Source organism: Hyaena hyaena, unplaced genomic scaffold (genome assembly GCF_003009895.1).
Source record: "Hyaena hyaena isolate Hyena2069 unplaced genomic scaffold, ASM300989v1 scaffold_94, whole genome shotgun sequence".
Taxonomy (NCBI): Eukaryota; Metazoa; Chordata; class Mammalia; order Carnivora; family Hyaenidae; genus Hyaena; species Hyaena hyaena.
Genome location: NW_024080726.1, coordinates 2177310 through 2188508, shown reverse-complemented (window position 1 = coordinate 2188508; position 11199 = coordinate 2177310).

Below are 11199 nucleotides of genomic sequence, written 5' to 3'. Positions count from 1 at the left end.
CCTGGTCATTGCACTGGGTGTGTTCTGGTGGGGGGGAGGGACAGTTAGGTCCTGGCGGGGGGAACCTGCTTACATGCTTACATCCCCACTGCAGATACAAGGGTGTCTGGGCCCACCAGCTGCATCCCATTTGCTCGCAGGCCCTCAGGCCTCCTGGGAGAGAGGTGCCAGGTGACTGGGTCCCTAACCAGTCCCCCTGGCATTGCGGGCAGTGCGCCGGGTGGGGAAGCCCTTGCCCGGAGGGAGTATATCGTGGTGTCTAGAGGGAGGTACCAGGAGGGGGCATCTCTGAAAGCCGCAGAGCCTGATGCCGTTGCTGGTTTTCTGTGTCCTCTGCCTGATTTTCACTGCCAACCCACGCCGTGTTCCCAGGAGTGGAGGGACTTTGGGGGAGTCAGATAAAACTCCAGAACCGCTGGGGGTACAGGAGCCAGAGATTTACTGTTGTGGGACCCACGCAGATTTGGTGACCTCACAAGGCAGCGACAGGAGCCACAAGCACATCCAGAAAGGGGAAGGTCCCCAGGGACTGAGAGGCGCGGGGGACTGACACATGCCCAGAGTCCCCAGGGGAAGAAGGGATGGCCCATGGGCAGTAATGAAGGCTGGAAACCAGAGTCCCTGGTCAGTTCTTGACCGTGACTTAGCCTGGGAAGCACGTGGAGAACAGGCTTCCTGGGGGGGGGGCGCTGAGCGCGGGGGACAAATCAGTGTCGGTTTCCCACTCTCTGCAGGGTGGGTGGTGGTGTCCTTCCAGAAACACGGCGAGGCAGGCTCCCCGCCCACCGACACTCGGGGCTACGGGGCCCAGCTCGTGTCTGTGAAGGCGATACTGGAGAAGCACTGGTACCACTCCCCCCTTGGGGAGCCCCCCCCAGACTCGTGTTCAGGGGTCCTGGCGGGTCAGGACATCCAGTGCCCACAGCTGCAGAGACTGGCTGGGGGGGCGGGGGCCTGTGGCCCAAGTAGGTCAAATCAAAGTGCATCCAAGGGCGTGGCCGGAAGCTGCCCTGTGTCCCTAGACCCCAGCCCGAGGGTGTGTCACCCTGGAGCTGCTGGCAGCCACCGCCCATCACAGAGGGAGGGACAGATGAGGGCAGGGCCCAAGGAGCCGTCCCCGGGCCCAGATGGCGAGTCATCTGCAAGGGCTTCGCCTTGTGAGAACAGGGCTGCAACCCGGGGTAGGGAACGCGAGAGGCGGCTGGTGGGAGGGCGGGGAGGGGGCTCAGGAAGCCCAGCGGAAACCCGACGCTGACCCCAGAGGTGATTCGGGCCAAACAGAGGGCAGATGTCTCCGTCTGGGGCGGGGGTTTCATCAGTCCGGGGTGCTCGCACCAGCTCCGGCCGGCCCCCTGCTTTGGCTTTGGTTATTGCTTCATTTGGACCATTTTTCCTGATTGACCAAGCCTTTTGTTTGTTTGTTTTGCATTATAAGTTATTATTATTATTATCATTATTATTATTTGAGAAAGCACAAACTGGGGAGGGGCAGAGGGGAGAGACAGAATCCCAGGTAGGCTCTGGGCCAATGGGGGGTGGGGGGACTTGAACTCACCAACGTGAGACGGTGACCTAAGCTGAGATCGAGAGTCAGACGCTTAACCGACTGAGCTACCTAGGCGCCCCTGATTCAGTCTTTGAAAAGCGGGTCAGAAAGGCTAGAGGGCAGGAGGGAGGGCTGTGCAAATCACAGAAGGAGGTTTTGGTGCAGAAGCTCAGGAGGGGCTGGTCTCAAGTTCTCTTCCCGAGCCCCCTGCCAGCCCTGCGGAACCGCCAGAGCCCTGGAGTGTCAGCCGGCCTGCCCCGCCCCCACCAGAAGGGGGCAGTGTGGCTGGGCTGCGGGCTGCCCTCCGTTCTCTCCCCCATCTGCCCAGCCATCCCCGATCGGTCCACTGAGGACTCAGATCACAGAGACGCCGTGTGTGTACCGCGGAGGGAGTGTGCAAATGTCCAGGTATCATCGTCCACAGGTCGCCCAGACGGTGGTGCCTCCCCCCAAGGGGCTGGCGGCTGGGATCGCGAGGCTTGCACAGGGTGCGGTCAGTGCCCAGGGCGTCTCCACGCCAGGGCAGCCGATGGGAGAGGCAGGGTGGGGGTAGCAGCCAGAAGGGAGCCCGGCAGGTGCCCTCATTATCGGGGGGCCTGGATCTCCTACACCCACCGCGGGCCACAGTGGCTGCAGACAGGGACCTTGAAAGGCAAGGGCTGACCCCACACCTGGGACTTTCCCGCTCACTGCAGGCGGAGAGCAAGGCCAGGAGGTCAGTGCGGCTACTGGACATAGGCAGGCATGGTGCCCCTGCTCTGGGAGGGCAGAGAGAAGGAGAGAGAGAATCCCAAGCAGGCTCTGCACTGTCAGTGTGGAGCCCGATGCAGGGCTCGAACCCGTGAACTGTGAGATCATGACCTGAACCAAAATCAAGAGTCAGACGCTTAACCGACTGAGCCACCCAGGCGCCCCATATGCTTTTATTTTTAACTGATAGAAAAAATACACACAACAGCACAAAGATGAGAATACTCATCCACACAGATTACCTCCACCCAGCGTTAACCACTGTAAGATCTTTGCATATTGGCTTTTTTTAGAGAAAAACAAAATCACACATATTTTTGTAAAAATAACCCATGCCTGTTTTGACTGAATTCTAACAGTGGCAAAAAGTACACAAAGAAATGTAGAAAAAAAATTCAATCCAGTCCCCCAGAAATGAACAGTCATGGCATTAGGTGAACTTCTTGCAAGACATGGGTACAAATAGAAGAGATTAAAAAAATAGTTTAGGGGTGCCTGGGTGGCTCAGTCGGTTAAGCGTCCAACTTCAGCTCAGATCATGATCTCACGGTCTGAGAGTTCAAGCCCCAAGTTGGGCTCTGTGCCGACAGTTGGGAGCCTATAGCCCGTCTGCGTCTCCCTCTCTCTGCCCCTCCCCCGCCCACACTCTGTCTCTCTCTCAAAAATAAATAAACAGTAAAATTTTTTTAAAATATTGTATAAACATGGGATCCTTCTCCTGAAGCTCATTTCCATTTCAAGAGTGCGTTAATAATTTTACTTCAGCTGAAGGAGTTACTGAACTCCACACAAATATTTTTTTCACACACTACCTACTATTTCCAAAAAGTCTCTTTAACATTAGAAAGAGTATGAAATGGTTAAGAGGCTGGAGTCCTCACTGATTTTTTTTATTGTCTCCTGAATGTGCACCCTCCCTCTCTGTGCCCCATCTCATCGAGGCCGGGGCTCCACGATGTGCTGGCTGCACGTGTCCGCCTGCACTTTCGGGGGGTGCTGGCTGACCACGCAGCCCTGCCCAGCCCAGCCTCAGGGGGCCAGGCCCGGGAGAAGGGGTGCTCCGTTTAGATACCGGGCAGCTGCTGGCTCAAGGCTCAGTTCCAGCCCAGGGCATCCCACAGGGACCAGAGACCTTGTCTTCACGGAGCTTATGCTCCGCGTGCTCTTGAACCATCTCTCCTTCATTTGGGGTCCATGCACCCCTCTTTGGGAAGCGGCCCCCCACCTCCTCTCAGCTCTCACTATTTAATACACCGACCGCTTTGGAGGAATGGGGATTTCGTAGCGGCTCCTGGCTACTTCCACCTGCACTGCTGTGTTAAAAGTGCTCTTGGAGGTCACGACTGACCTCCACAGCTTGGAGCTCATGGTCACGGCAAGCTAGGAGGCCACCACCGCCACACAGCAGCTCCCACAGCTCGGGTGAGAGACCTCGTTTTACTGATGAGAACCCAAGGCCTCCCTAATTTGCCCAAGGTCACAGCTCTCAAATGGCAAAGCCCAAAGTCTGTCCACCCCAAGTCTACGCCCTTAACTACTGGGTCATCTCAGAAGCAGGTGCTCCAGGGAAAGAAGACACTGCCATTGGGCAAACCAGCGGCTCTCGGCCGGTGGCCAACCTGCGCCCAGACCATCGGAACTTCCCCAGCCTCCACTGGACCCCCAGACATGGGCTTGGGGCCGCGCTTGCTCGGCCTCACGTGTTCTTCCCCAGAGCTCGATCCACAGCAGAGAATGCCGTTAAGCCAGGGTGGTAGCTGGTGGGGAGGGTGGTCGCCAAGGCCCACAGGCCGCACCAAACCGGGGAGACCACGTGACGGCAAAGCGGGGGGCTGGGGTGGATGGAGACTCGTCTGTACTCGTCTGGAGCTTACCTGCTCCTAATTTACTCCCTCTGTTAATTGGATTATGGGGGCTGCAAAGCTGACATTTCTCCCCCTTCCCACTTCCAACCACGAGGGAAAGAAATTTGCAAAGGTGAATCTTCTCCCCCTTGGATTTCTAGTTATGTATAAAAAATACCACCAAGAAAAAAAAAAACCAACAACAACATGAAATGGGGAAGAATTATCCACAATGCCCGGCTGCCACTCTACCTATTGTTTTCATGTTTGGGGGTCCCTCCTGGGACACGTTGTCTCTGCCATCACAGGGTTTTATATTCTGCTTTATTTTATGCATATATTTTCATGAACATTCTCTGTGTTTCCTCCTCGTCTTCATACATCGTTTCCACGCTTGCGTAACACCCCGTGGGACAGAAGCCTCCTGGGGAACATTCCCCATCCTCTGTCATTGAACATGGACGTCACATCCGGCATTTGCCTCCTGGAGAAAATGCTGTAACATAAAGTATTTATACGGGAAAAAAGCCACTGTTTATTCTTTTATATTTATAGAAATACGGGGTTTAAAACGACCCAGTAAACATGAATTACTTTGTAATTGGAAAACAAACTCCGATAGGACAGTAGTTATAACAACAGCAATAATCAATGGCCCAGGAAGAAAAGGAGGGGAGAGTCTGAAGCCAGAGCACCAGGTCCCGAAATCCTCCTTGAGTCTTGAGCCCCTGCTGCTGCACTTAGCGTTTTCCAGTGAGTTTGAGCTCCCCGGGCCACCGGTTCCTTTTTACCTGAATTGCGGCTTCACCGCTGGCTGTTTTATTTTATTTTGTTATTAAAAAATTTTTTTTAAGTTTATATATTTATTCTGAGAGAGAGAAAGCATGCACAAGCATGGGAGGAGCAGAGAGAAGGAGACAGAATCCCAAGCAGGCTCGGCACCATCAGCACAGAGCCCGATGCGGGGCTCAAACTCACAAACCCGTGAGATCATGACCTGAGCTGAGATCAAGAGTCAGACACCTAACCGACTGTGCCACCCAGGCGCCCCTCCATCATTGGCTCTTTTAACCTGGGGTTGCAAGTGACAGAAGCCCAACTCAAACTAGGTCTGAAAGAACAAGGAAGTGCTGAGCCGCTACGGCGTGGCTGGATTCGGGGCATCAGGCGGCGGCGCCAGGAGGCCGGCTTCCGCCCCCTTTCGTTAGGCTTGTCAGGCGTCGTGGCTCCATCTACGGGATGTGCAGGTAAGTTGGAATTTCAGATAAAGACCAAAAATGCACTGTTAGCAGACATGTGTCCCATGCCGCATGCGGGACGTGTTATAGTTGAAGCACTACTTGTCGTTTCTTTGAAATCTTGATTTCTTTTTTTTAAATTTTTTTTAATGTTTTATTTTATTTCTAGGAGAGAGAGAGAGAGAGAGAGAGAGAGAGAGACAGCGTGAGCAGGGAAGGGTCAGAGAGAGAGGGAGTCACAGACTCTGAAACAGGCTCCAGGCTCTGAGCTGGCAGTCAGCACAGAGCCTGACGCGGGGCCGGAACCCACGAACCGCGAGATCATGACCTAAGCGAAAGTCGGACGCTTAACCTACTAAGCCACCCAGGCGCCCCTGAAATCTTGATTTCAAACACAGGGGGTCCTGCGTGTAACCGACTGTGTGTGCAGATGGGCTTTCCTGTAAGGGAGCTGTAAGCGCCTACGGGCCTGCGACGCTGGAGGAAGTGAGGGTGTGTGGCTCAGGGCTCCACCTGGGACACCTTGGGGAGGACTTTGTTGTGTCCGGTGTGGGTCATTGTGACGACAGCCCCAGGAGGCACCTGCAGAGCCCTCTCCTGTCCCCCGCATGTCATCAGCCTCTGCCCCGCCCCCCCTTCTTGGATGTGGTGCGTTGACATTTGCTCAGTCTTGGTCAAGGGCTCTCCCGTGCAGGCTGGCTAGACTCCTGCCCCGTCCCTGCTCGCGGGAATTCGGGTGGGGCTGGTCTCCGAATAGACGGGGGGTCGGGGGGCATGGGGGTGCTTACAGCCCTGGGGTGTTGTGCCAACCCGCCGGGTCGCCCCTCGAGGAGACAATGCTGGCCCTGGCCCCGCGTGGCTCCCCAACGTGGGCCAAACACGTGCTAGAAACGTCCCGATCCTCGGCGCCTCTCGGTCCTTAGACATCAGGGCAGCCTCGTTAATAGTTATCCCATGTTCCAGGGAGGGAAACATCCGCCCAAAAGGTTTTCTAATTACAAAGTTATGTCAGAAGCAGCCATTCCCCTCCCCCGCCCGGGACACCCAAGTGTGGGTGGTGGTTGCCAGCAGGGCTTCTAGGGCGCCCACGCGTGCTGAGCTCGGAGCTATGGGGGAGACGCTCAGAAGTGGCCTCTGGTCTCTCACACCCAAACGCGGCTTCCGGGCAGCCCACTGCCAGAGGGACTCTCACTCGGGGCCTCCAGGGTGAGGCCCCTGCAGCCGCTCGTTCTCAGCCAGGGTTCGAGTCCTTGCAGACGTGCGGAGTCAGGGAGCCGCAAAGAGGATTTTCGCGGACCCCGAGCTGCCGCTGGGCCGGGGCCTCGGCCTCCCCTCTGAGGGCCGCACAGGAGGGCCTGCGAGGGGGGAGGGGGGAGTTTCCCGGGAAGGGGCGCCCCGCTGAGCTCCTCCACAAACAGGCTCCTCCTCCTGACCAGGGACCCCTCTGTGGCCCTCCCTTCTCCCACGCCCGTCCTGATGCTCCAAGCCCCATTGAGGAGCCCCCGTCTGGCAGGCCCCCCAGCCCAGCGGAGCGGCCTCCAGGCCCCTTCCCGGGACCCCATCTTCAGGACCCCTCGGCCCGCCCCCCCCACCCCCTGCAGAAAGGCGTCCCATGAGGCGGCTGGACGTGTCTGCGCTCACATCACTCACCCCTGTGTATTCATCTATGCTACACCCTGAAGAGAGGACCCCCCCCAACACACACACACACACAAGCCCCGACCCCAGCGGCCGGGGTGTGCCGAGGTGTAGGACTGTGGCATTGACCTTCACGGCACCGCTTTACACCTGCTGCAGGAGGAAGGCAGATGCCAGAGGCCGGCCCACTAGGCCCCGTTGGTGGCCACGGGGAGGCCCAGGAGAGAGGGTGACGCAGCAAGGTGTCTTCCGCTCCCCCATCCTCCGTGTTCGCTCCCCTCTCCATCGGCCTCCCCCCTACCCAATCTAGGCCCTGAGATGTTGGTCTACACAGGCTGCAGCCGGCCCGTCAGTAATGGAACAAGAGAGGGGCGGGTGATTTCTCGCCCAGCCGTGAAGGGTGGCCGCGCCCTCGAAGGAAGGTGGCAGGGTCCACGCAGCATGGCCTCCCTGCGTGTCTCCTCCCTGGGGCCTCAGTTCCTGGTCCCTCCCTTCAGGCCCCGGCGGGTGGGAAAGGCCCTCCCCGACGCTGTCGGCAGCCGGGCCTGCACCAGCCCGCGCGCTTTCCACAACGGGCCCAGGCCTTCATAGAGGACTTCTGCCCGGCTCGCCTCAGATGACCTTACCTCGTGGGAGCCGGACGCCCTGTCCCTGCACTGACACCTTCCCCAGGATCCCCACCTGGAGCTGGTGGGAAGAGAGCGTTTTCTCCTGTGACGAGGAACTGCTGTGTGTCCGCCTGAAGAGCAGGCAGCCAGGGCTCCTGCTCCAGATAAAGAAGCCGGTTAGAAAAGAGGCACAGAGGGTCTCCAGCATCCCCGTCACCCCCGTGCCTACACCGCCCGTCCCTTGCCCAGAGCTGTGAGCCAATCGATCGCACTTTTTTTTCCCAGCTTAAACTCATTGGATTGGTTTGTTGTCATTTACAATTAAAGAATCCTGGGTAACAGGGGGTGGAAAGAAAGGAGACATCGTCCTAAAACCAGATTAGAAGCCTGATACTAGAGGGCATTACGGAGGACACAGACAGAGCACTGGGTCCCACCCGGGGGTCAGGAGGGCTTTCTGGAGGAGGAGGTGCTGTGTCACATCTTGAAGGATGAGTAGACATTGACCTGGAGAGGCTGTGGGGGCCACATGGGGAATCCCAGGCGGGAGGGCCTCAAGCAGCCCGAGTTGGGTTTGGGGCCACGCGTAGTCCTTTGCCGCTGGAGAGGACAAGCCCGTAGTGGGTGGGCAGCAGAGGCGACAGACGCCAGACCCTTAAGCCTTGAAGGCCAACCAAGGAGCGTGGACCTTTTCCCAGGTCATTCCCACCTCCTCAGACTGGAGCACCACACAGGGTCAGGGAGACTTGAAGACACAGGACAAATGAAGCACCACGTTCTAGAAAAAAACCTGTTTTCCCAGAGTTGAAGGAAAATATTATTATTATTTTAAGTTTATTTATTTATTTTGAGAGAAGGAGAGAGAGAGAATGTGTGCATACATGGGGGCGGGGCAGAGAGAGAGAGAGAGGGAGAGAGAGAGAATCCCAAGCAGGCTGCGCACCATCAGCACAGAGCCTGATGCGGGGCTCAAACTCACAAACCATGAGATCGTGACCTGAGCCAAGATCAAGAGTCAGATGCTTAACTGACTGAGCCACCCAGGCGTCCGGGAAGATATTATTTTCTCACTAAAACAGCCCTGGAGCAAAAAAAAGCCAAATTCCATCCCTTTCCAATATAAAACACAAGGCTTCAAAAATATTCCCACTTGGGGTGGGTGAGGATGGTTTAAGGGAAAAGTTTGAGAATCACTTCCTGGGCGGTAAGGGTCACCTAGAAGCTTCCAGCCCTGGAGGGGTCCCGCCAGGTGGCTGTGGTGTGAGGGCCCAGCAAGAAGCGGGTGGGCACAGCTCCAAACCAGCTCACCCATAAAGTCATTCATTCAGTCTACAAATACTCATGTGTGCAGGGGGTTGGGGGGTGGGGTGCACAGGGGACTCGGCCGCGAGCGAGGCCAGCAGGGGCCTCCTTTTCCACACCACGCTGTGATCTGTCACTGGGCACCCCAGCCCAGCAAGGGCCATCTACTCATCGCTTTGGCCCCGTTACCTGGTACGCAGTCGGCACCCAGGAGGTGCTTGTTGACTCTGCCAGTGACTGAGTCAGTAGCAGCGTGTCAGGCCGTGTCGCCACGTGTTTTCTATCAGGGGCCGAGGCCTGCGTCTGCAGCCCTGCCCACACGGCCCGCTCTGGCTCTCAGAGACGCTGCTGCCACTTCCTTCCACACCCAAGCCCGGTGCCAACAACCAGTGATGCTCGAGGAGCCCATCTCTGCCCCCTCAGTAGGATGTCGGGATCGCGGACACGGATTCCTACCGCCCCTGGCTTTTCCAAGACAGCTGGTTGGCCCCTGGAGTCAGGAATATTTGGGTTCAAATCCGGGCCCTGCTGTTCAGCTGCAGAACGAGGGGCCTGATTTTCACCACCGTGGGCTCTGTTTCCTCCTCTGTTAACCAGGATAACACACTCTGCTTTCCGCAAAGGAGGCACGGAGCTGGGCTTCGGGGTGGCCCCCGCCGGGAGAGGGTGGCGCGCCCGGGTGGCGGGAGCCACAGCGAAGGCAGGGACACGCGCCCACCTAGCAGGCCTCTTCCTCTGTCAGCGGCAGGCCTCTCGTGAGCCGTGATTTGTCTTCTGCAAGGGTGACTGAGACCTGGCCCTGCACTCAGGAAAACGACAGGCTAGTAAGAAGCGGACACCCTGAGCGGAGCACTCGCAGGTGCTGCAGGTGACCAGGGAGAGGTGGCCTGCTGGCCGCCAGTGAGCTGCTCTGAGTTCTCATTGCCCCCAAGTATGCGTTGGGCCCTTGGAGAGCACGGAGCCTTCTCAGTGCCCCCTTAACTGTCAGCCCTGTAGCCATGGGAGGCGAAGTTGTCCATCCCACAGCCCAGCCCAGGCCGCCCGCTCAGCCTCTCCCCTGCCCTCGCTACTCAGATGTGCCCCGTCTCAGCGCAACGGAGGCTCTACCTCCCCCATCCGTTGCCCCGAAGCCCAGAACCTTCTAAGGGGGTGGTGGGCAGAGATCCTCTCCAAGCCTTTGCTGGTTCTGTGTCCTTCCCAGCTGTCCTGGGAGACGGAGATGACTCCCCCTCCCCACCTCTCCCCCCCCCCCCAACACGCACAGGAGCTGCAGAAGCGCCTGGAACACTTTCCTGCAACTGGCCCTTCTGGGCACAGAAAAACACAGGTTGACAATCCCACAGATGGCCCTGGCTCTAGGCATCCGCTGCGGAGTGTCTCCCAGATGCGGCTTCCAGACAGAGCTCAGCCCACTCTTGCTACGTGCCAGCTGCCTGGGTGGTCTGGTATCCGAATGAAATGCAGAGGCCGCTAGGAGCCTGGGTTCGAATTGCCACCAATTTCCTGAAAGTTCCTTCTGCAGCTATAGGCAAACCCGCTGGTTGGTGTTGGGGGTGGTGGTGGGAACAGACCTCTCACTTAAAACCAGATGTCAGCATCTGTCCCGAAGCAGCTCAGGGAGACAGAACCCCCTCCCCAGCCCCCGCCCCCTCCCTCCACCTCCTCCCCTTCCTCCTCTCCCCTCCCCAGCCCTGCAGGCTTGGGTCAGCCACCACCCAGCCACACAGCAGACAAAGACCCTGTGCAAAGGAAGCAACTTCTTAGCTGGCACCTAAAAATATTGACTTGGGTTTTCTTCTTTAAATAGAAAGGAAATTCAGCTCACTCCACCCCGGTCCTCCTCCTTCTGGGTTCTGAGTGGGCACCCCGGAGACCTCACCCAGACTCGGCTTCCTGGATACTGAGCAGATGCAACTCTGGGGGTGGGGGTGGGGGATGGGGCCACAGCCAGGTGGAAGGCAGCGACGGGGCTCCCTCTCGCCCGAGGAGACTCTGGAGGCGGCTGGGAGGAGCAGACCGGCGCTTGGCCGGCCCGTGTCCCAGAGCACCGCTCATCCACAGGCACTGGGCATCGGTGGCACATAGAAACCACAAGACAGGGGAAGCCAGGTGGCCCATAAAACAAGAAGGGGGCAGGGAGGCTCTGATGCCCGGGGCCACCTGCCTAACTGACCTCGCCTCCCCCGAGGTCCTCCGCAGGCCTGTGCCGACAGCAGCCAGTGGCCGGGACCGGAGCTCTCCCTCGGGGTGTGAACTCTCCCTGGGACAAAAGG